General features: G+C 42.3%; 1 protein-coding gene across 2 annotated transcripts in view; it reads left to right on the forward strand.

The window, feature by feature from the left end:
- The window catches only part of LOC110529794 (leucine-rich repeat and fibronectin type-III domain-containing protein 2), a 159,788-nt gene that overhangs the window by 102,288 nt on the left and 32,777 nt on the right, over positions 1 to 24,723 (forward strand). The window contains exon 1 of one of the 2 annotated variants that reach the window (XM_021612329.2): positions 23,753 to 23,800. The exons of the other annotated variant lie outside the window; for it this stretch is intronic. The gene's annotated coding sequence lies outside the window, so the exon portion shown is untranslated. Of the gene's footprint in view, positions 1 to 23,752; positions 23,801 to 24,723 lie in introns of those variants that run through there. 2 annotated transcript variants of the gene reach the window in all.

A 24,723-nucleotide genomic window follows, 5' to 3' on the forward strand; every position in this document is an offset into this window, starting at 1 on the left:
ATGTTTGCCAATAGAACGGATGGCAGTGGGGTTTTACTTGCTCGCCTACGAATTCTCAGAAGGCAGCCCGACCTCCGCCCCCCTTTTTTCATTCTTCTCTTCACGCAAATGACAGGGATTTGGGCCTGTTCCCAGGAAAGCAGTACATCCTTCAAGTCGGACTTGTCGGAGTCATTAAAGGAAAAAGCTTCTTCCAGTTCGTGGTGAGTAATTGCTGTTCTGATGTCCAGAAGTTTTTTTTCGGTCATAAGAGATTATGTACAAAACAAGTAAAAAAATAAGTTACAAGGCAAAAAAACAATGGCTGGTACACAAGTTGTGATTGGTTTACAGTTTAGTACTCGGCTGCATGTGCCTGTCTAGATAGTGAACATCACAGTATGTGTTTTGAAAAGAATTGCAAGAATTTACATTGCCAACAAATGGAAATGTGTTCAGAATAAATAAATATACAGAATATGTAAAAACGAGCTCCTCCTTAGACAGAGATTGATCATCTAGAAAACTAAAGCAGATAGCTTGCTATGTATGGCCCACCACCTAGGGAAATATGTTTAAGATTTAAAAATGTCTCTTGCCTTGCTAGCCAACTACAAAGCCAGAGGTCTTCAAAAGTTTTGTGTCCCTCCCTACTGCACATGCCTTGCCAGAACGATTTGTTTCATTTCCACAGAAAAACATGAATAAATGTTTTATTATGCATTTTTATCTCTTCAAGTAAATAGAAAACAGCGGGAGGAATCTCAATCTCAAACCCTAATTTCGTTAAACTTTAAAGTAAAATCTGGTGCTGCTGAATCAAAGTTGTCCAATTGTTGTTACTTTATAAAAGTAAAGGAAAAGTCTTATTGCTTGAGTAAAAAATACTATTTTTCTATATCTTTTTGACAGCAATAGTTTTTGTCTGTTTTTGAAATGGGCTATTTCCTGGCTTCTGTTGTGAACACAGCTGGAGTTGCCTAGATCCATGGTGTGAGAAGGAGGCACATCCTCCACCTCTCTGACCCAGTCACCACAGGTAGCCCTGCTTTATGTTGCTCAGTAATGCTTCCTTCTAGATGGAGAGGATGATAAGATTCGACCTCTAGATGTGGGGATACTGTTACTTTTGATAATGAGAGGTAACAGAGGGGCCGTAAATGGGGGTATTCTCAATGGCAGCCATTTTTTTTTATATCTGCCATAGCCTAATGCCAACTATGCCTAGCTGTGTCCTGTGTTTTTCATACAGACCAAATCCATCAACCAACGATGGGGGTAAAAACAATGTAGTGGACCATGCTGCAGGGGAGGATACATGTTTCAGTCTTGTTTTATTACACCTGTCTTGTCGCCAGTGAAAGGTGATATGTCCTCTTATTCTGAGTCGGGCAGGGTGGAAAGAGGAGATGAAGGATGTCAGAATCCCCCTATATCCGTGAAATGATATACAGTGCACGGAGGAATCCGTAGAATTTCATGGGCATTTCTAATATTGATGCACTCTGCTTCAGTGGAAACTCTTTGTGGAGCCGGAGAGAAGGGCAGTGACTGAGAAAGTAAAGTACATCAAATCCTCTCCTGCAGAAAATCCTCTCCTGTTAAAGAGATCCGCAATTCTTTCCAATAAAACACCCCCCCCCCCCGTCCCGTCCCGTCCCTTTAAAATAAAACTGTTAATGATTGCTTCAAAAGATTTTTCAGAGGGTAAAAGTGAATGCCTTAAAACATCATATAATGTACATCAAATCTATTTACGTGCACAGATTGTAGGATTTTGGGCTATTTGCCTTTAGACTGAAAATCCACTTTCAGGGAAAGAAAAGTACAGGGTTAGAATATTTAACTTTATGTTAGTCATGCAATTCAAGTAATAGCTCCTAAACAATAATGACTTAGCTAAAGCCTTGCATAATCCAACAAGAATAGATTTGACCACAGTGTGTTTGTTGACTTCAAATATTACTTTGAATAAACAACTCCTTGTCCCGGAATGACGTGCAGCTAGTGATAAAGCTATCTGCTCCAGATCTACTTGATCTAGAGATCCTTATTTATTCTCTATGTTTGGTTAGGTCAGGGTGCGACTCGGTTGGGAAAAATTTTATTTTTCTTTGTTGGTTTGGTTCCCAATCAGAGGCAGCTGTCTATCGTTGTCTCTGATTGGGGATCATATATAAGTTGTGATTTTCCGTTTGGGTTTGGTGGGGTGTTATTTTCTGTTTAGTGTCTGTGCCTGACGGAACTGTTCGCGTTCGTTTTTGGATTTTTTTTTTTTTTTTTTTGTGTTTCTTGTAAATAAATATCGTGAACACTTTTGCACGCTGCGCTTTGGTCCACTCTTCCTTCCACCGACGACAAGCGTTACACTACTTACATTTCTAAGGTTGCTGTGTTCTAAATTGGGAGTCCTTTTATAGCTTGCATTGATGGTGTCATGTTTCTATAACTAAATAGTTTGATTAGAAATAACTTTAACTTACCTGATAACAATTTGTCAGACGGAGATCTCTCTTGAGATGTCACCAGCTGTCTAGATAATGTGATTGGAAACGTGATCAGTAGAGATAGTACCATGGCTGGTACAAAAGTTATGATTTGTTTACAGTTTAGTACCCGGCTGTGTTAGCGTGTCCAGCTAGTGAACATTAAAGTATAAAGTATATATTTTGAGAAAAATGCCTTGCCACTGTCCCAGTAGCTTGTTTCTGGTCTAAAATTGACCTTAGAAATAGCATTGTTGGGAGATCTGGAGAGACCTGGTCAGTCAATTACTAATACTCGTAGTAAAAGTATCTTCAACTCGCAATCTGTGGATTCCATTAGATTAGACAGATTTACATTGTATTATAAACATACACAGCATAGTTGAAAGATATATGGCTGGTAGAAATCTGAAGTGGGTGGCCAGCAGAGATAAGTGGGGGGGGGGTGGGCTGAGGGAAATTGAGGGTTGAAATGTGGAACTGGAGACAAGCGGGAGTGATGTTGCTGGGCGAGGGATAGAATGACAGTCAAAGGTAAAAGTAAAAAATTAAGTAAAAATACATTTTTAAAAGTATGTTTGAATGACACTGAGGGGACCGCTGTTACATCCAATACTTTTTTGCTGTAGGATGCTTGTACGCGCGTACACATGCATACACACACACAATCGCATTTAAACACACACGTGCACACACACGGACACACACACATGTAAATAGTGCCACACATGCACTCCAACGCATAGAGTTAGCCTTGCTGTTTTGATTTTTGTTTTTCTTGATGTCTTTAGTTTTTTCATTGTTGTTTTTCTCTTTTGTTCATTTTGTTGGTTGTTAGCGCATTGGTGGACGGGCAATACTAGAACAAATGCTCTATTGATTCTGTATCCTCACAACAAAATCTGGAGAGCTGCGATGATTGTATGCCCCAAATATTCAACAATTTGTTGGTGGCAAGAATGCTGTACAATAATTTTTGTTGAAAATAAACAAAGTCTTGAATCTTGTGTCGTCTATATCAACTGTGCCATGGGGTACATCAAAAGTCTCTTCCCAGCTTTTTGCAATCTGTATGACACAGATGTCAACATCCTCAAATTCAACTGGAATACTTTCCGATTTTTCAACGGCGATACCGATTATTGGAGGTCAAAAAAAAGCAGATAGCGATTAATCGGACGATTTTTTAAATGTATTTGTAATAATGACAATTGCAACAACACTGAATGAACACTTATTTTAAATTAATATAATGCATCAATAAAATCAATTTACCCTCAAATAAATAATGAAACATGTTAAATTTGGTTTAAATAATGCAAAACAAAGTGTTGGAGAAGAAAGTAAAAGTGCAATATGTGCCATGTAAGAAAGCTAACGTTTAAGTTCCTTGCTAAGAACATGAGAACATATGAAAGCTGGTGGTTCCTTTTAACAGGAGTCTTCAATATTCCCAGGTAAGAAGTTTTAGGTTGTAGTTATTATAGGACTATTTCTCTCTATACCATTTGTATTTCATATACCTTTGACTATTGGATGTTCTTATAGGCACTTTAGTATTGCTTATAGCCACTTTAGTAGTGTTAACAGTATAGCTTCCGTACCTCTCCTCGCTCCTACCTGGGCTCGAACCAGGAACACAACGACAACAGCCACCCTCGAAGCAGTGTTACCCATGCAGAGCAAGGGGAACAACTACTCCAAGACTCAGAGTGAGTGACGTTTGAAACGCTATTAGCGCGCACCCCGCAAACTAGCTTCCCATTTCACATCACATCGTTACACTAGCCTGATCTCAGGAGTTGATAGGCTTGAAGTCATAAACAGCAGAGCTGCTAGCAAAACGCACAAAAGTGCTGTTTGAATGAATGCTTATGAGCCTGCTGGTGCCTACCATCGCTCAGTCAGATTGCTCTATCAAATCATAGACTTAATTATAACAATGACACACAGAAATGCTAGACTTAGGTCATTAATATGGCCTAATCCGGAAACTATCATCTCGAAAACAAGACGTTTATTCTTTCAGTGAAATACGTATTTTATCTAACGGGTGGCATCCATCAGTCTAAATATTCCTGTTACATTGCACAACCTTCAATGTTATATCATAATTACGTCAAATTCTGGCAAATTAATTCGCAATGAGCCAGGCGGCCCAAACTGTTGCATATACCCTGACTCTGCGTGCAATGAACGCAAGAGAAGTGACACAATTTCACTTGGTTAATATTGCCTGCTAACCTGGATTTTTTTTAGCTAAATATGCAGGTTTAAAAATATATACTTCTGTGTATTGATTTTAAGAAAGGCATTGGTGTTTATGGTTAGGTACACGTTGGAGCAACGACAGTCCTTTTTCGCGAATGCGCACTGTATCGATTATATGCAACGCAGGACACGCTTGATAAACGAGTAATATCATCAACCATGTGTAGTTATAACTAGTGATTATGATTGATTAAGTGTAATGCTAGCTAGCAACTTACCTTGGTTTCTTACTGCATTTGCGTAACAGGCGGGCTCCTCGTGAGGCAGGTGCTTAGAGCGTTGGACCATAAGGTTGCAAGATTGAATCCCTGAGCTGACAAGGTCAAATCTGTCATTCTGCCCCAGAACAAGGCAGTTAACCCAGCGTTCCTAGGCCGTCATTGAAAATAAGAATGTGTTCTTAACTGACTTGCCTAGTTAAGAGAGAGGGATGCTATGTTAGCTAGGTGGCTATGGCTATCCAACACTGGAACTCTTCCAAGTCAAGGCAAGCTTTTGGATTTATTAATGTATTGCCACTGGGGCCCACCGGTGTAAAAACTAATCTGCCTTCTGTAAACTGTACTGCATGATTGTAGTGGGTTTACTAACTCGTTAGTTCTAGTAGCTACGTTAACTATGACGTTAGCTAATATGGTGACGATGTAAGTTTTGGTCACAGGCAGTGGTTATGTTGTGCAATGAAGTCCACAAGCGAAGGGAAAATGTGAGAGGAGGAGAGCAAGAAGGAATTATACAATGAGAAAAGTGATCATGTTGTTTGTATGTGGCTGCTAAGAAAGTGAACTGTGACGAGGATAAACATACCTGAATTTGTCTAATAGAAACTTTCGTTCTTCAGCAGTTCAGTCAACAGTAAAATCCACTGTAAAGTTCCAGTCCCCCCTAAAACCATACACCCCTCTTGGTCACACTGTCTTAAGGTTGTCTTTATTTTAGCAAATACAGCAATATGCTCTGTACCCTCATTAGGATCATAAACAATAATTAAACTAACAAAAAAAACATAACATCCTGACCCTTGACAATCTCTGTTGTAGATACCACAGTCACCACTAAGACTGAGGAAAACAAAATTGCCACCCCAGCATTGAAATTGGCACCATGACTGAATATATACTGCCCCTCCCACCACATACCCCAGTCAACCTCATCACCTCGTCTCCTGTAGAAAAACGACATTAAGCCTTTTCTGTTTTATTACTTCTAATACCCAAGCCATCTTATTCCTGTCCCTTTAAAATTGAGAGAACCTACCCTCAGTACCTCCATATAGAAAAGAGAAAGAAAAAGCGTAACAAACCACAGAGAAACCAGACAAAGAAAATAAAACACCCTATGAGGGATGATCATCATAATTGTTTTAATTTTCTTTTTAACCTTACCACGTTTCCCACTACCTTTTGCTGCCGTGACAGCAGTAACACATTCCCTCAAGCGAAAACGCTTCTTCACACTCAACTGGTCCAACCCCACCGTCTTCTGTAACACCACAGCTGACCTCACAAATGTATCAACATCCCAAAGATCTGCCAATTTCACAGATTTCCCAAAAGTCTGATCAAAGGACCCATTTACCTCCTCGAGATTGTAAATTGAGTCATCGCCAGCTGCTATCATATCAAAAGAGATATCCATATCCTTCTCCTGATTTTCCTCAACTGAGGCCACAGACCCCTGACTCCCCTCAGCCACATCCCTCTCAACACTCCCCACTTGCACCCCATCGTACCGGGCATCTCCTCTACTAGCTGGGCGACAAGCTCCACATGAACCCCCTCACCAGTCTGAGGAAATGTCTCCCCAGATCCGTCCTTACCTCCTACAACAATATTTTTATGCTGCACATCACACGCTATGTTGCCCTCTGGTACAAGCTGCAACTCCATACCCTCAACACGGACAACTTCTTCCTCAGCGACAGGTGCTTGTGGCTGGTCTACCACTGTCGGCCCACCTCTCCCTACATCAGTGGGCCCAGGCGTTACGAGGACCACTTGCACCCCTCCCTCCAACTTCTCCCGTTTCGGTCAAGCATGTTGCTTGTGGCCAACATCCCCACACTCAAAACACCGTTGACTTCCCGTACTAGCATAAGCCATATATAGTCTGTTGTCATACTTGACTTTAAACTATAGCTGCATAGTCTGCATAGTCTGCTCCGGTGAGTCCAAAAACATGAACGTCTGTCATCAAAACGACATAACCTGTTTCAAAGCCGGGTGTTTGCGACCCAACAGGACAATCTTAATTGAACTTACAAACTTCCAAATCTGCAATAACTCCCCCTCCAATAGCTCATTGGGAATAAATGGCAGTACCTTCGAAATCGTTGCCCTTGTTGACGGAGAGAAAAAGTGGCTAACTTGAATAAACATAACTTTAAGAAGTACGCCATGCTCAACCATCCGATCAAAAAGATGCGCTTCTTTAAGAAAAACCACCACTGCTTTATTCATCCACGATGCATAAGAAACATTTTCATAGCCTACCTTCTCTCCTACGGTGACCAGAAACTCCTCCACAGCGTCTGTAGCTTCAGTAATACACCTAAAGCCGTGCCGAAGTGACAGGGACGGCGTCCCCATGTGGGTCGTCATCCCTGCCAAAGCCAGGGCAATTCAGACAAAAACAATATACTTAATTCTACCACAACAAACAAGTTAAATAAACAATAACCTTAATCATGCATAGAAAAAGGAAAAGAACCAAGAAAGGGAGACAAAGAAAGAAAACACAGGCAATCTAAGTCCAGAAAACACTCGCTCATACAATTCCCAGCATGCACCAAACACTCCCAGCATGCAGAGAGAAAGAGAGAGAGAATTTCTTTGGCAAAGAAATAGCAGCAGTCATGGCTCCTTAGAACTACCATATGGACACTGTCGGCTGTCATCTCTGGCTTTACACGCACTTTCACAGAATGAAAGGGAGGGTGCATCCAGCTCAGTGTCGTACACACGCTGACACACGCTGACACACGCTGACACACGCTGACACACAATGCGTGCATATGTGTGCATGTTTGTGCATGCAAACACACATATGCGCTTGTATTGGTCAAACACGTGTTCACCACTGACTACGTCTGATAACATATTTCATTTTTAAATTCAGATCGCAAAGATTTCTACATTACTCAGAATAAATTTAATCAGCCTTATCATTGCTGTTCAAAGGAGATATGTCATCGCCGGGTATCCTTGGGGGAATCCCCCAAACTGTCGAGAAAATATGGACGCCAATGTAACCCAATATAATCAGCAATATTAACAACCGTCTCGCTCTCCCCAACAGTGGAGGAAAACTTTTATTCTAAAAGACACTGTGTATTTTTCCGTCTTAAAGGGACCCATTTTTTCCCAGTTTGTTCCTCTGCGAGCCTCTGTGAGATACCTGGTGTTCATCCAAAAGGATTAGTTATTTGATGCCGACAGCCAGTGCGTAGGTTTTTGCTGCAATGTTCTGGAGAGTTGTGCTGTTGTGGAGAGTGTAGCGCTCGGTCCTGTATGGAAAGGCAGAGCTCCTCTGTAATCCTTCCTTCCATCTTAATGCCAGCAGTGGGACTCTGTGTCCAACCGGCGGAGGAATAAGTGTGGGAGAGCAAGGGAATCAACACTAGCTGTGGTGGAGAAAGCATTCAAATGGAACAAAAAACAGACCCACCCGCTTTCTGTTTAGTGTGGGCACACACTACATAAAAAAACAAACATTTTGGGGTAATTTAGCATTTGCTAATCCAGAGCGATTATAGTTAAGTGCCTTCCTCAAGGGCACATTGACAGATTTTTCACCGATTCGGCTAGGGGATTCAAACCAGCCACCCATTGGCTACTGGCCCAATGCTCTTAACCACTAGGCTACATGCCGTCCACAGGCGCACACACATGCATGTTCTCTCTGCTACCGCACGCCAAGTCTTAGCGGCTTCTCCCCCAAGCCATAAGACTGCTAAATAGTTAGTAAGTAGCTATCTGGACTATCTGCATTGACCCTTTTTGCACAACCTTTTTTTTCTCCTCTGTTACGTTCCCTAGTTTCTGTGTTGTGGTTTTGTATGTATGTGTGTGTTTCAGGATGGCGTCTTAAATTCCCCCAAGCTGCTGATTGGTCGGCCCCATTGCTAATTGGAGAGCTGACCACGCCCCCTCGTCAGGATACGGCTGTATCCCATGACAGACTCATTCTCCAGCTATATAAGCCAGTGTTCTGTTGCTCAGAAGAGAGCTGAGGGTGATATCCTGTGTTGGTTGTTTCTCAGATAGAGCTGATGGTTATGTTATGTTCTGTGATTGTTGCTAATGGTGATAGCCGGTGTTGGTTGTTTCTTAGAAAACATATTGTTATATCCTGTATCGGTTGTGGCTCAGAGAGCTTCTTGTATGTCCTGTGTTGGTTTTTGCTTAGTACTTTGTAGCCTCTGCTTTTAAGGTATGTGTCCCCATAGGAGGCAGTGTTTTTATTGAAATTGTTTACTTACTTTGTGTTCTGTTTCCAGGGGGGAAGGGGAAGGCGCCTAAGGAGTGCTTAGGCATGAGGCCTGCGGGCATACATAACCCGTAGTATTCACTGTCTATGCACACTAGGTAAGGACTGTCTATGCACATGGGCGGACCCCTGTATTTTGGTTAGCACACCAGGTGGTGCTAAATTAAGTAGTGGGTAGGCAGGTAGGAGAGGGGGCTTTGATATTTACTTTCTTTGGTTCCTCTTCCTAGAGGCGTACGTAACATCGTCCATTTCATGGTATCCAATTGGTAGTTAGAGTCCTGTCCCATCACTGCACCTCCCATACAGACTCTGGAGAGCCATAAATCTTCTGAAAAACAACCCAGCCAAGATGCACTGCTTCTTGACACAATGCCCACTTAGCCCGGAAGTCAGCCGCACCAATGTGTCAGAGGAAGAAGCACCTGGCAACCGTGTCAGCATGCATTGCGCCCGGCACGCCACAGGAGTTGCAAGTGCGCAATGGTACAGGAACATCCCTGCCGGCCAAACCCTCCCCTAACGACGCTAGGCCAATTGTACGCCGCGCCATTGGTCTCCCAGTCGCAGCCGGCTGCGTCACAGCCTGGACTCGAACCAGATTCTCTTTTGTCACAGCTAGCACTGTGTTGCAGTGCCTTAGACCACTGTGCCACTCGGGAGGCCCTGCACAAAAATGTTTTTATTCATCACATATACTGCTGCTACAGTTTACGATCTGTCACTTTATCCATAGTTACAGTGTATACAGTATCTACCCCAATTACATCGTACCCCTACACATCGACTGGTATCCCATGTATATAGCCAAGTTATCATTACTCATTGTGTATTTATTCCTTGTGTTATTGTTTATTTTATCTCTGCATTGTTAGGAACGGCACTTAAGTAAGCATTTCACTGTTAGTCCACGCCACACAAATACAATTTGATTTGATGCACACAGAAAAACATACACACGTGTGCATAGACACACAAATACATGTAGGTACACACACAGTCAAACTACGCAGTTTAAACTGTTGGGGATAGCCCACTTTTTAAAAAAGTTTTGCCTAAATGACATACCCAAATCTAACTGCCTGTAGCTCAGGATATGCATATTCTTGGTACCATTTGAAAAGAAACACTTTGAAGTTTGTGGAAATGTGAATTGAGTGTAGGAGAATATAATACAATAGATCTGGTAGAAGAGATTACGAAGAAAAAAATCCCACTTCCAGCCATCACTCTGGTTGTAATTCCGATGGTGTTCACAAGATGGCAGCAGTGTATGTGCACAGTTTCAGATGGATAACTTCAAGCTAGCAACATGACATTTATAGTGTGAAGTTACCAGGTACATTTGGGCAGATTGTGAAGGAGCCATTTGCATTCATATTAAATTTTTTTCAGCAAGAATATCGTCAAATCTGTATACTTAGACTTTGATTTAGCTTTTCCAGTATTAGTAGCCATATTATAAGTTCAGCATTTGCAAAACAACCAGTTTTCATAGCTTCATAACTCTGCATATTCTTATACTTTTCGTCCAAAAGGAAAAGGCATGCTCTGGCAAAAGGTTAGCGCCTACATTTTGCGACCGAGACAGGGTTTCCGGATACTCCCATAAAGCCTAGCTCATTGGCTATCTAGCTAGCTTTGTTTGATCCCGATTGGTGCTTATTTGACAAAGATAGAGTCGATCAAATGAAGTCCGGCCACGTCATCAGCGTGCCATGAAAGCGTCGCTCTCAGACCAAATTTGGTGTCTTTAGGATATACGACACACCTAATGAAATAGTGAAGTCTGGTTACATTCTAGGATCTCTGAGGAATATATACAAACGTTAATTTACTGGTTGAAACAACGTTTAGGGTTAGAGTTTAACAAATTCATTTCTTTGCAAACTGAACGACTAGAAATACAAAATCGATTGTGCATGCTATATTATCTCTCTGTTATTATCTCTGGGACCCTTTGAATGATAAATCAGAGCACGATTTCAGAATGTAAGTACACATTTCACCTTCAGAGGTGAATTTATCAAACCTATTGCAGTGAAAAACGTTTTGTTGTTGGGAGCTCTCCTCAAACAATAGCATGGCATTTCTTCGCAGTAATAGCTACTGTAAATTGGACAGTATTAACAAGAATTTAAGCTTTCAGCCGATATAAGACACTTATATGAACCGACATTTGTTGTTTCTCTAAAATCTGCTATGTTGACATAAGGTTCTGCATTGATTACAACTGTCCCGTTAACGGGACGCCTATCACTAATAAGTTTTTAAGTAGGCCTATTTCTTCTTCTGAACTTCTTTTCTAATACAAGATGCATTGATAATGCATTGAAGTTGTGTGTGAGTGTGTCCACCCTGAGCACAGGCAATGTGCAAGAGGCCTTTGTGCGTGTGTGGGGGCATGGGTGGGTGTGTGCGTGTGTGTGTGTGTGCAGAGTGGACTGAGAGTGACTAAGACCAACCTGTACATAAATCCGAGACACTCCATTTAGTATGATATGTTACATTTTGTACGGTATGTATTAATTGTGTATCTCCATCATCCATTTCGTATGATACTGTATGTAATTAATCACAATTCGTATGATATGTTACGAATTTGATAAATGTCCAACATGTTACAAATTTGCTCAAATGTATAATATGTTACGAATTAGTCAAAGTATGTTGTGGCTAACTTTAGCTAGGTAGCTAGCTGGCTAACATTAGCTAGGCTGGGGTGAGGGTTAGGGTTAAGATTGGAGTTAGGGTTAGGGGAAGGGTTAGCTAAAATGGTTAGGGTTAGGGGAAGGGTTAGCTAGCATGCTAAGTAGTTGCAAAGTAGCTAAAAAGTAGTTGAAAAGTTGCTTAGTAGCTAAAATGCATAAGTTTGCATAATGAGATTCGTTCACACAACCTTTGCATTGCTAGATCTTCACATTATACACCTACCCATCCAGCCCAACCAACCAACCCCCCTCCTTTAATTGTTTTGTAATATACACTATACATACAAAAGTGTGCAGACACCCTTTCAAATTGATAGATTTGGCTATTTCAGCCACACCCGTTGCTGACAGGTGTATAAAATTGAGCACACAGCCATGCATTCTCCATAGACACATATTGGCAGTAGAATGGCCTTACTGAAGAGCTCGGTGACTTTCAATATGACACTGTAATAGGATGCCACCTTTCCAACAAGTCAGTTCATCAAATTTCTGCCCTAACCCAGTCAACAGTAAGTGCTGTTATTGTGAAGTGGAAACATCTAGGAACAACAACGGCAAGCTCACAGAACTCGAATGCCAAGTGCTGAAGTGTGTAGCACGTAAAAATTGTATGTCCTCTGTTGCAACACTCCCTAACAAGTTCCAAACTGCCTCTGGAAGCAACATCAGAACAATAACTGTTCATCGGGATCTTCATGAAATGGGTTTCCATGGCCGAGCAACCACACACAAGCCTAAGATCACCATGCACAATGCCAAGCATTGGCTGGAGTGATGTAAAGCACGCTGCCATTGGATTCTGGTGCAGTGGAAACGCGTTCTTGGGAGTGATCACCATCTGTCAGTCCGATGGACAAATCTGGGTTTGGCAGATGCCAGGAGAACGCTACCTGCCCCAATACATAGTGCCAACTGTAAAGTTTGGTGGAGGAGGAATAGGCTATTTTCATAGTTCAGGTTTTTCATGGTTCAGGTTTCTTAGTTCCAGTGAAGGGAAATCTAGGGACATTCTAGATGATTCTATGCTTCCAACTTTGTGGCAACAATTTGAGGAAGGCCCTTTCCTGTTTCAGCATGACAATGACCCGTGCACAAAATGAGGTCCATACAGAAATGGTTTGTTGGGATCGGTGTGGAAGAACTTGACTGGCCTGCATAGAGCCCTGTCCTCAACGCCATCGAACACCTTTGGGATGAATCGGAACACTGACTGCGAGCCAGGCCTAATCACCCAACATCAGTGCCCGACCTCTCTAATGCCCTTGTGGCTGAGTGGAAGCTAGTCCATGCAGCAATGTTCCAACATCTAGTGGAGAGACTTCCAAGAAGAGGGGATGAAGTTTTAGCAGCAAAGGGGCGACCAACTCCACATTAATGCCAATGATTTTGGAATTAGATGTTTGACGAGCAGGTGTCAACATACTTTGTCATGTAATGTATCATACTCATTTTAGTGTACAGGATTTACATTCAATATGTTACGTCTAGTCTATGTGACCAGGCTGATAATGTAACAGTGGTCCAGCAAATACAAAAAGATTGATCTCTATAGATCGTCCTGCCAGCAAGCCCAGTTGTCCGGCCAGCAAGCCCAGTTGATTGGTGTTTATTCTGACAATAGACACAAGACAGCATATTAGACATGCAGGACAACAGTATGTTGATGGCGGTAGATTTGTGATTCGTCTGTTAGCATGGAAACAACTGTGACTTAGCAGGGTGCCCCTTACAATTAGAACATGCTGGCTAACTCATACAGCAATAGCAATCAAAAGCACATCCCAGGATGCCCCCAATGTCTTACGGGTATCGTGCACATATGTATACACATCAGGACATGTACATAGTGAACTAGTACTCATTTCAAATATGAAAATAGAATAAATTATTTCAGAACGTGACCTACCGTTTGCATGTCAATATCAGACTGCAAAGTATTTACGTTCGCGATCTGCAAGCGTAGCCAATGACATGACATCGTATTGACACCTGACTTCAACCAACCAATTAGAATACATAATTATAAAATACACATTTCTGCAGCGGCAGGTGGAAACAATTCTCCCCTGCTGAATTCAACTTGCACACTATAAACAAAATGAGGAATGTAATACCCTGCACGTTAAAACACCCACATACAATCAATACAAGACAAAACAAAAAAATAATAATATTATATATACAGTACCAAACAAAAATGTTTGGACACACCTACTCATTCAAGGGGATTTCTTTATTTTGACTATTTTCTACATTGTAGAATAATAGTGAAGACATCAAAACTATGAAATAACACAAAAAAGTGTTAAACAAATCAAAATAATTTTATATTTGAGATTCTTCAAAGTATCCACCCTTTACCTTGATGACAGCGTTGCACACTCTTGGCATTCTCTCAACCAGCTTCATGAGGAATGCTTTTCCAACAGTTTTGAAAGAGTTCCCACATATGCTAACCACTTGTTGGCTGCTTTTCCTTCACTCTGCGGTCCAATTTATCCCCAACCATCTCAATCTGGTTGATGTCGGGTGATTGTGGAGGCCAGGTCATTTGATGCAGCACTCCATCACTCTCCTTCTTGGTCAAATAGCCTTTACACAGTCTGAAGGTGTGTTTTTGGGTCATTGTCCTGTTGATTAAAAAAATGATAGTCCCCCTAAGTGCAAACAAGATGGGATGACGTATCACTGCGGAATGCTGTGGTAGCCATGCTGCTTAAGTGTGCCTTAAATTCTAAATAAATCACTAACAGTGTCACCAGAAAAGCACCCCCACACCATCACACCTCCTCCTCCATGTTTCACGGTGGGAACCACACATGCTGAGATCATTTGTTCACCTACTTTGCGTCTCACAAAGACACGGTGGTTGGAACCAAAAATCTCTAATTTGGACTCATCAGACCAAAGGACAGATTTCCACTGGTCTAATGTCCATTGCTTGTGTTTCTTAGCCCAAGCAAGTCACTTCTTCTTATTGGTGTCCTTCAGTAGTGGTTTATTTGCAGCAATTAGTCAAGAAGGCCTGATTCACGCAGTCTCCTCTGAACAGTTGATGTTGAAATGTGTCTGTTACTTGAACTCTGAAGGATTTATTTGGGCTGCGATTTCTGAGGTGCAGTTAACTCTAATGAACTTATCCTCTGCAGCAGAGGTAACTCTGGGTCTTCCTTTCCTGTGGTAGTCCTCATGAGAGCAAGTTTCATCATAGCGCTTGATGGTTTTTGCAACTGCACTTGAAGAAACTTTCAAAGTTCTTAACATTTTTCACATTGACTGACCTTCATGTCTTAATGTAATGATAGACTGTCATTTCTCTTTGCTGATTTGAGCTGTTCTTGCCATAATATGGAGTTGGTCTTTTCTCAAATAGGGGTAACTTCTGTATACCACCCCTACCTGGTCACAACACAACTGATTGGCTAAAACGCATTAAGAAGGAAAGAAATTACACAAATAAACTTTTAACAAGGGACACCTGTTAATTGAAATGTGTTCCAGGTGACAACCTCATGAAACTGACTGTGAGAATGCCAAGTGTATAAAGCTGTCATCAAGGCAAAGGGTGGCTACTTTGAAGAATCAAAATATATTTTCAAGTCAAATTTGTATTTGTCAAGTGCCGAAAACAGTGAAATGCTTACTCACAAGCCCTTAACCAACAATGCAGTTAAGAAAATACCAACACAAAAAAGTAAGAGATAAGAATAACAAGTAATTAAAGAGCAACAGTAAATAACAATAGCGTGGCTATATACAAGGGGTACCGGTACAGAGTCAATGTGCAGGGGCACCGGTGTCGAGGTAATTGAGGTAACATGTACATGTAGGTCGGGTTTTTATAGTGACTATACATAGATAGCAGAAGCGTAGAAGAGGCGGGGGGGGGGGGGGGGGGCAATGCAAATAATCTGGGGAGCCTATTGATTAGCTGTTTGGGAGTCTTAAGGCTTGGGGCTAGACGCTGGATGGCGTCTTGGACCTAGACTTGGCACGCCGGTACCGCTTGCCGTGCGGGAGCAGAGAGAACAGTCTATGACTAGGGTGGCCTTGTATAGAGGTCCTGGATGGCACAAAGCTTAGCCCCGGTGATGTACTGGGGCGTACGCACTACACTCTGTACTAGCTTGCAGTCGGAGGCCGAACAGTTGCCATACCAGGCAGTGACCCAACCCGTCAATATGCTTTTGCTTTGTTTACAGTTTTTTTTAAATACTACATGATTCCATAGTTGTGATGCCTTCACTATTATTCTACAATGTAGAAAATTGTAACAATTAAGAAAAACCCTTGAATGAGTAGGTGTGTCCATTCCTTTGACTGGTACTGTACACACAGTGTCTTAGGAAACCCCTTTACTTGATCTCTCTGTACTTTGTTTCCGATCATCTTTGCCTCGATCCTGACTAGTCTCCCAGTCCCTGCCTCAGAAAGACATCTCCACAAGATGATGCTGCCATCACCATGCTTCACCGTAGGGATGGAGCCAGGTGTCCTCCAGACGTGACGCTTAGGCATTCAGGCCAAAAAAAATGTCATCTTGGTTTCATCAGACCAGAGAATCTTGTTCATCAAGGTCTGAGAGTCTTTGGGTGCCTTTTGGCAAACTCCAAGCGGGCTGTCATGTGTAACGTGTACACTGGGAGTCAGGAAGCAAGTACAGGGAGTGAATAAATTTAATAAATGACTGAAATTGGACAAAACAAGAAACACGAGCAGCGTACAGACATGAAGCAGAAAAATGTATAATAACACCTGGGGAAGGAACCAAAGGGAGTGACAGATATAGGGAAGGTAATCAGGAAGGTGATGAAGTCCAGGTGAGTCTGATGAGGCGTTGGTGCGCGTAACGATGGTGACAGCTGTGCGTAACAATGATACAGGCTGGTGACCTTGACCTAGAGTGTACGTGACAGTCATGTGCCTTTTTCCTGAGGACTGGCTTCCTTCTGGCCACTCTACCGTAAAGGCCTGATTGGTAGAGTGCTGCAGAGATCAAATTAAATCAAAGTATATTTGTCCCGTGCGCCGAATACAACGGGTGTAGACCTTACAGTGAAATGTTTACTTACAGGCTCTAACCAATGGTGCGGGAAAAAAATATGTGTGTGTGTGTGTGTAGGTACTGTAAGTAAAGAAATAAAACAACAGTAAAAAAACATTTGAAAAAAGAGTAGCAAGGCTATATACAGACACCTGTTAGTCAGGCTTATTGAGGTAGTATGTACATGTAGGGATCGTTAAAGTGACTATGCATATATGATGAACAGAGAGTAGCAGAAGCGTAGAAAGAGCGGTTGGCGGGTGATGGGACACAATGCAGATAGCCCGGTTAGCCAATTTGCGGGAGCACTGGTTGGTCGGGCCAATTTAGGTAGTATGTACATGAATGTATAGTTAAAGTGACTATGCATATAAGATAAACAGAGAGGAGCAGCAGCGAAAAAGAGGGGTTGGGTTGGCACACAATGCAAATAGTCCGGGTAACTATTAAGTTACCTGTTCATGAGTCTTATGGTTTGGGGGTAAAAACTGTTGAGAAGCCTTTTTGTCCTAGACTTCCCAGTACCGCTTATCATGCGGGAGTAGAGAGAACAGTCTATGACTGGGGTGGCTGGGGTCTTTGACAATTTTTAGGCCTTCCTCTGACACCGCCTGGTGTAGAGGTCCTGGATGGCAGGCAGCTTTGCCCCAGTGATATACTGGGCCGTACGCACTACCCTCTGAAGTGCCTTGCGGTCGGAGGCCAAGCAATTGCCATACCAGGCAGTGATGGTTGTCCTTCTGGAAGGTTCTCCCATCTCCACAGAGGATCTCTAGAGCTCTGTCAGAGTGACCATCAGGTTCCTGGTCAGCTCCCTCCCTGCTAAGTTTGGCCGGGCGGCCAGCTCTAGGAAGAGTTTTGGTGGTTCCAAACTTCTTCCATTTAAGAATGATGGAGGCCAATGTGTTCCTGGGGACCTTCTATGCTGCAGAAATGTTTTGGTACCCTTCCCCAGATCTGTGCCTCGACATAATCCTGTCTCAGAGCTCTACGGACAATTCCTTTGACCTAAACTCAATTTCGAATCTCATAACAAAAGGTCTGAATACGTACAGTATGTCAATAAATACATTCTGTTTTTAATTTTTTATTTTTTTTAAATATATATATTTTACATTTCGCTTTGTCATTATGGGGCGTTGTGTGTAGATTGCTGAGGAAATATTTTTATTTAATCCATTGTAGATTAATTATTAAGGCTGTAACGTAAAAAAAAAATTGAAAAAGTCAAGGGGCCTGAATACTTTCCAAAGGCACCATACTGTATGTATTAACCACGAGTCACATCAGCACAAACATGTGGCTAAAAAGTATCTCCAAGACACAGAAGGAAGCACACATGACACACCTGAATATATCAAGAACCCAACTGAACAGTTGAGCCTAAAACGTTTACATAGCAGCTTAAGTGTCAGGCTGTGTGTAACTGGTGCATGGAATCAAGCGCAGGAGAGCAGAGATGAGTGTACAAGGTAGTTTATTCCACGAACTGCACCAGTATAAAACAAATACTAAAGGTGCGTGAAAATACCGGTCAACTCGTAAATAACGGCCATAAAAACGAACCCGGCAAACAATTCCATCCATAAAGATACAACCTGAACATAATAAACAAACACGCACACCAACAGAGGGTTAAATAATGAACATGTAATTGGGGAATAGAAACCAGGTGTGTAGAAATCAAAGACAAAACAAATGGAAAATGAAAAGTGGATCGTCGATGGCTAGAAAGCCGGTGACGTCGACCGCCGAACTCCGCCCGAACAAGGAGAGGACATTGAGACAGTAAAGAGTGCTGATAATTTGCAGTTATAATAGTCCAAATAGTAATTTATATAGCATTTATATATAGTAATTTTGGTCATTTTTGCTGCTTCTTATTTTTGGTGCACTTATTTTTTATTAATTTCGGTTTCAGATCACTTTATCAATATATGTTTTCAAATATCTGAAATGTACTGATGCACATGTGTGGCACTTTGAAATGGTGTCCTCTGTCTGTATGAATAACTGTTGCTGCTACTCTGCTACTGTCCCGAGACTCTTGAGTAAATGTAACCTTTATTTAACTAGGCAAGTCAGTTAAGAACAAATTCTTATTTACAATGACTGCCTACCAGGGAACAGTGGGTTAACTGCCTTTGTTCAGGGGCAGAATGACAGATTTTTTACCTTGTCAGCTCAAGAATTCAAACCAGCAACCGTTCGGCTACTGGCCCAACACTCTAACCACTAGGCTACCTGCCACCCCAGATGGGTTAGGTTTGTATTGAAAATCTGCCGCGATATAATAACTTCACTTCCTTCCCACTGAGTCGACATAATTGCATCTTCCTGAGCTTTCCATTACCCCTATTTAAAATGCGCCGTCATCATTTCTTGAGCGACTTATTGTTTATTTGTCTTCTCGTCTCTTTCACAGCAGCGCCGTGTGGCTCCAATTAAGATGGCAAGGCCGGAACTAACCCCGTCGTAATTTCATCTGATCCAACACTCTTGACAGTATATATTCCATTTTTGATCTCTCCGGATTGCATTCTTCGATTTGACCCTATACACTGAAAAAATTAAAAACACTTTCCTTGACATAGACTGACCAGGTGAATCCAGGTGAAAACTATGATGTTCAATCCACTGCAGTCAGAAGGAGAGGAGACAGGTAAAAGAGGGATTTTAAGCCTTGAGAAAAATGTCCTGTGTTTATCAACAATGGTCCACCACCCAAAGGACATCCAGCCAACTCGACACAACTGTGGGAAGCATTGGAGTCAACATGGGCCAGCATCCCTGTGGAATGGTTCCGACACCTTGTTGAGTCCATGACCCGATGAATTGAGGCAGTTCTTAGGTCAAAGAGGAGTTGTGGGGGGACAACTCAATATTAACGTTTGGTAAACTCAGTGCACAACGTTATTATTGTTTGGGAAGTTTCAAAGAGACAATGGAATGACATTTAGTTATTGGCCAGATGGGACTTGTTTGCAGGCTAGCTATAACCCCCTCTGGGCAGCCACTGCATAGGCACTGACTCCACGGCATTTCATTATTCCAATGAGTTATATGACAGGAGATAAGAGAGGCTCACATAAACATGAAGGCTGTTTATGGATGGGGATTGTTTACTGTAAGCCATTTCTCTAGACGATTTCTGCTTCTTTTAGTTTCCGTCTTTAGCCTGTTTTCCTGAGTAGGAAGGATGCTACCAAAGAGCCATGCGGAGCCCCCCGAAAAGCAACAGGACTTTACTTTTTATGCCACTTGTATTGACTTAGAAATTTACAGGAAAGTAATATCCTGCCCTATTAATATTTCATCCCCGTTTAATTGCTCTCATTACCTCGAGATTGCTCTGAGCTCTGTCTATAATTATTTCATGCGATAATGAATCCCTTTTTTCGACTGTACGCATGCAACAATCCGCAGTATAGTATTCAAAGTCCCCTTGAATGCCCTATGTGAAGCACCTCAACAAAGACATGGCTTAACAAACAGAAAAAAAACATTAGAAAGTGGGCCAACAACACTCATGCTCAATTTGTTGTTCACAAAAGCCCCAGAAGAATCCCAATAGAGAACTCCATTGATCTTCTCAAGGCAACTAACTTCCACTCCATTGAAAGCCATTTACAAAACTATGATGGTTAGATGACCTTGGGAGACATGCTGTGCCAACAGAAGTCAATAGATAATGCGACATAATAACAACAGTGTCTCTGTAGTGAAATCTCTCTGTGCTTTTAGCTCAATCTCTAATCTACATGAAAAAAAGGTTATGTAACACTTATTAAAAAGATTAAAATAAATGTTGCTTCCCCCCTTTTGATTAGTTTAAAGGCTAGGGCACACTGGATAAGATCTGCCTTTTATCGTGCTTCACTAAAAAGCCCAGTGAATTTGATACTCTCTGAACTAATGATCGTATAATCTTTTATTAAACAGCTTTGGCAATACAAAATCCAAAGCAGAAGTGGGATTGAAACTATTTTACAAAATATTCTACAAGTTTGATATATTGTGGGCTGAGTAGTGTTGCACCATTACATTGACATTCATAACAGTAGGAGTAGAAGTAATGTAGCTTATTTCATAGCAGTAGCAAGACCGCAATCATCATCATTGCCACCACCCAAAATACTGTAATGTTCTGAAATGTGCAGTATGTAAGAGAAGGAAATATCTCTGTCGATCCCTTTCTCCATTCCTCTGTCCATCTCTGCCTCTCTGGTTCTGTGTGTCCCTCTGGTCCTCTTTCTCTTTGTCTATGATCTTCACTGACTCTTTTTAGGCATAAATGTGATTCCTGCGTGTGTGAGCCTGCGGGCTTCGTGTACTGTAGGAGGACGTGGGATGCTGTCTGACACACACTGATAAGAGCAGTCGCCTCTCCTGGTCCTACTCAAACAGAGAACATGGGGAGAGAGAGAAAGAGAGAGCGAGAGAGAGAAAGGCAGAGAAAACGAGAGAGGCAGAGAAAGCAAGCGAGCGAGAGAGAGCGGGAAAGAGTGGGAGAGAGCGCGAGAGAGAGTGAGGCAGAGACAGAGAGAGCGGGAGAGAGTGGGAGAGAGAGCGAGGCAGAGAGAGCGAGAGAGGCAGAGAAAGTGCACGAGAGAGAGAGAGAGTGGGAGAGAGAGTGAGAGAGAGAGAGAGAGAGAGAGAGAGAGAGAGAGAGAGAGAGGCAGAGAAAGTGAGAGAAAGCAAAAGAGCTGGAGAGAGGCGGAGATAGCAAGAGAGAATGAGAGAGAGAGGAGAGCAGGAGCGAGAGGCAGAGAAAGCGAGTGAAAGCAAAAGAGAGGGAGAGAGGCGGAGATAGGAAGAGAGAATGAGAGAGAGAGGAGAGCAGGAGAGAGAGGCAGAGAGAGCGAGAGAAAGCAAAAGAGCGGGAGAGAGGCGGAGATAGGAAGAGAGAATGAGAGAGAGAGGAGAGCAGGAGAGAGAGGCAGAGAAAGCGAGAGAGCAAGAAAAAGGGAGAGAGAGAGGGAGAGATAGGAAGAGAGAATGAGAGAGAGAGGAGAGCAGGAGAGAGAGGCAGAGAGAGCGAGAGAAAGCAAAAGAGCGGGAGAGAGGCGGAGATAGGAAGAGAGAATGAGAGAGAGAGGAGAGCAGGAGAGAGAGGCAGAGAAAGCGAGAGAGCAAGAAAAAGGGAGAGAGAGAGGGAGAGTGACACTACTGTAGTATCCACTGTAGTGTACTGTAGTATTTACAGTTGACTATAGTATAAATACTGTAGTAACAAAATACTCTAGTGTTTTTGCGGAATGTAGTATACTGTAATATATTTGGGGACATTACTGTTTTACTATCTTTGACATAGAAGTTGGGGGGTGTTCTCATTATGAAAACATGCAAAAAAAAAATCCCCTTTTCTATAACCTGTAGATGGGTAGGACTGGTTTCTGAACAAAGACTTCAGACCTGCTCTTTTCTATAACCTATTGAGTAACACAATATACTGTATGGTCTACACTTGAGAGAGAGAGAGAGAGAGAGAGAGAGAGAGAGAGTGAGTGAGTGCTGGGCAGGAGTCATATGATGAGGATTGGACAATGAGCTACGTCAAAACAACATTGAATGCAGTGTTAAATGATGGTGACTATTTGCATTGTTGTGGAGTGCTATATTCAGAGATGTTGATGAAGAGGAGGATGAGGGGCTGGGGTTCGTGGGTGTTGTCTCACTCATTCACAGGTGCAATTGACACCACAGCAGCAGGAATAGCCCTGGTTAGTTGTTAGTTGGTGAATAAGACTGCCCTGTTATCAGTGATATCTCACTCTGTCTCTCTCCCTCCTCTCTCTCTCCCCTTCATATCTCTCCCTCCCTTTCCCATGCTGCCCCCTCTCTATCTCTCGCATCTCTTTTTACAAACAGCCGTGCTTATATTGATCGCCTCGGGCGGGTAGCTTCTTCTCACACTCTTACCACTTGGAACACAACAAACGCCTCTCCCAGAGAGATTTAGAACCTGTTTTTGTCGGACAGCATTTCTTAGCCTGTGTTTAATGCTCCTAATTTTCTAAGTCATTCATTGGAGCAGGTGCAGCATCAGGGGAAGTCTACTGACTATCTGAGCTGCCAGATGGGCCAACTACACCTGACCGCTCAGCCAGGGAGACCGGGGGGACTGAGGTGGGCGGAGGGGGACTGGCAGGTACAGTGTGGGGGTCAGCCTGGGCAGATGCTCCCTGAGACACAGAGCTCTCTGTCTCATCCCATTACCTGTGACTATGGCCCAATAGGGAGGCTAGATTGGAATGAAGATGTGTCCGTCTTGATTTACAGTGGGGAGAACAAGTATTTGATACACTGCCGATTTTGCAGGTTTTCCTACTTAAAAAGCATGTAGAGGTCTGTAATTTTTATCATGGGTACACTTCAACTGTGACAGACGGAATTTAAAACAAATATCCAGAAAATCACATTGTATGATTTTTAACTAGTCAGTCTCCAGACCTGAACTCAATAGAAAATCTTTGGAGGGAGTTGAAAGTCCGTATTGCCCAGCGACAGCCCCGAAACCTGAAGGATCTGGAGAAGGTCTGTATGGAGGAGTGGGCCAAAATCCCTGCTGCAGTGTGTGCAAACCTGGTAAAGAACTACAGGAAACACATGATCTCTGTAATTGCAAACAAAGGTTTCTGTACCAAATATTATAAGTTCTGCTTTTCTGATGTATCAAATACTTATGTCATGCAATAAAATTCAAATTAATTACTTAAAAATCATACAATGTGATTTTCTGTTTTTTTTTGTTTTAGATTCCGTCTCTCACAGTTGAAGTGTACCCATGATAAAAATGACAGACCTCTACATGCTTTGTAAGTAGGAAAACCTGCAAAATCGGTAGTGTATCAAATACTTGTTCTCCCCACTATATGTCTTGTTCCCAGTGCAAAATGGGTGTGTGCGTGTGTGTTTGCATGCATGTGTAGTCTGTGTGTGCGCACTCATAGTTTGTGTGCGTGCATGTTTGTGCATGCTAGTGCACCTGTGTGTCTTCATGCCTATTTAACTGCTCTGCCAATATACTCTAACTTATATTGCCCCTTGCATGACTGCGCTGGCATTTGAGAGGGCCTCTCTCTCTCCCTGCAGCCTGTTATTGCCCTGAGTATTCTCCCCTGAGAGATTTGGTCATGAAGCCTGCTGATCTGTGGCAATGTGATCTATGGTGCTCGGGAGATAAAGGCTATTACCACATTGCAGGCATGCCAGGGACTTTTCTCTATTGGACCAAGGAAGGATCCAAATGATGGCCTGAACAATTGAGTTGTCAATGGTTTATATATTTAATTTCGATTCCTAATTGTGGAGAAGGTAAAAGTAATCCAGTCATATGTCTTCCCAAAAGGGCAAGTCATTTCCCCTGAAATGCAATCTCACCGCTGCGTTAGAAGGAAGGAATCCTTTGCCATGTCACACCAAAGAAACCTTTGAGTAGGTGGACGGAGAATTAGCTGATGAGGTTAATTAAGCAGACAATAGAGGATCAATATCGTTGTGTCACCAACAGCTATTATTATTTTTCATATTTTTAATGGGAGCTTGCTCCTCAAAGTCATAGGAAACTTGGCGGCGGAAGACAGAAGACCTGGTGGTGAATGAAGAAGCTCTGGGGTAATTTAAAAATGTAATGCTTTGCATCTATTACAGTATGTTACTTGACGATGGGAGTCCCTCGAATCTCTCAATCAATCAGAGAAGATTGCAGCTGGCAGGCATCGCTGCTACGAAAAACAGG

The sequence above is a fragment of the Oncorhynchus mykiss genome, chromosome 8, assembly GCF_013265735.2.
Source record: "Oncorhynchus mykiss isolate Arlee chromosome 8, USDA_OmykA_1.1, whole genome shotgun sequence".
Lineage (NCBI taxonomy): Eukaryota > Metazoa > Chordata > Actinopteri > Salmoniformes > Salmonidae > Oncorhynchus > Oncorhynchus mykiss.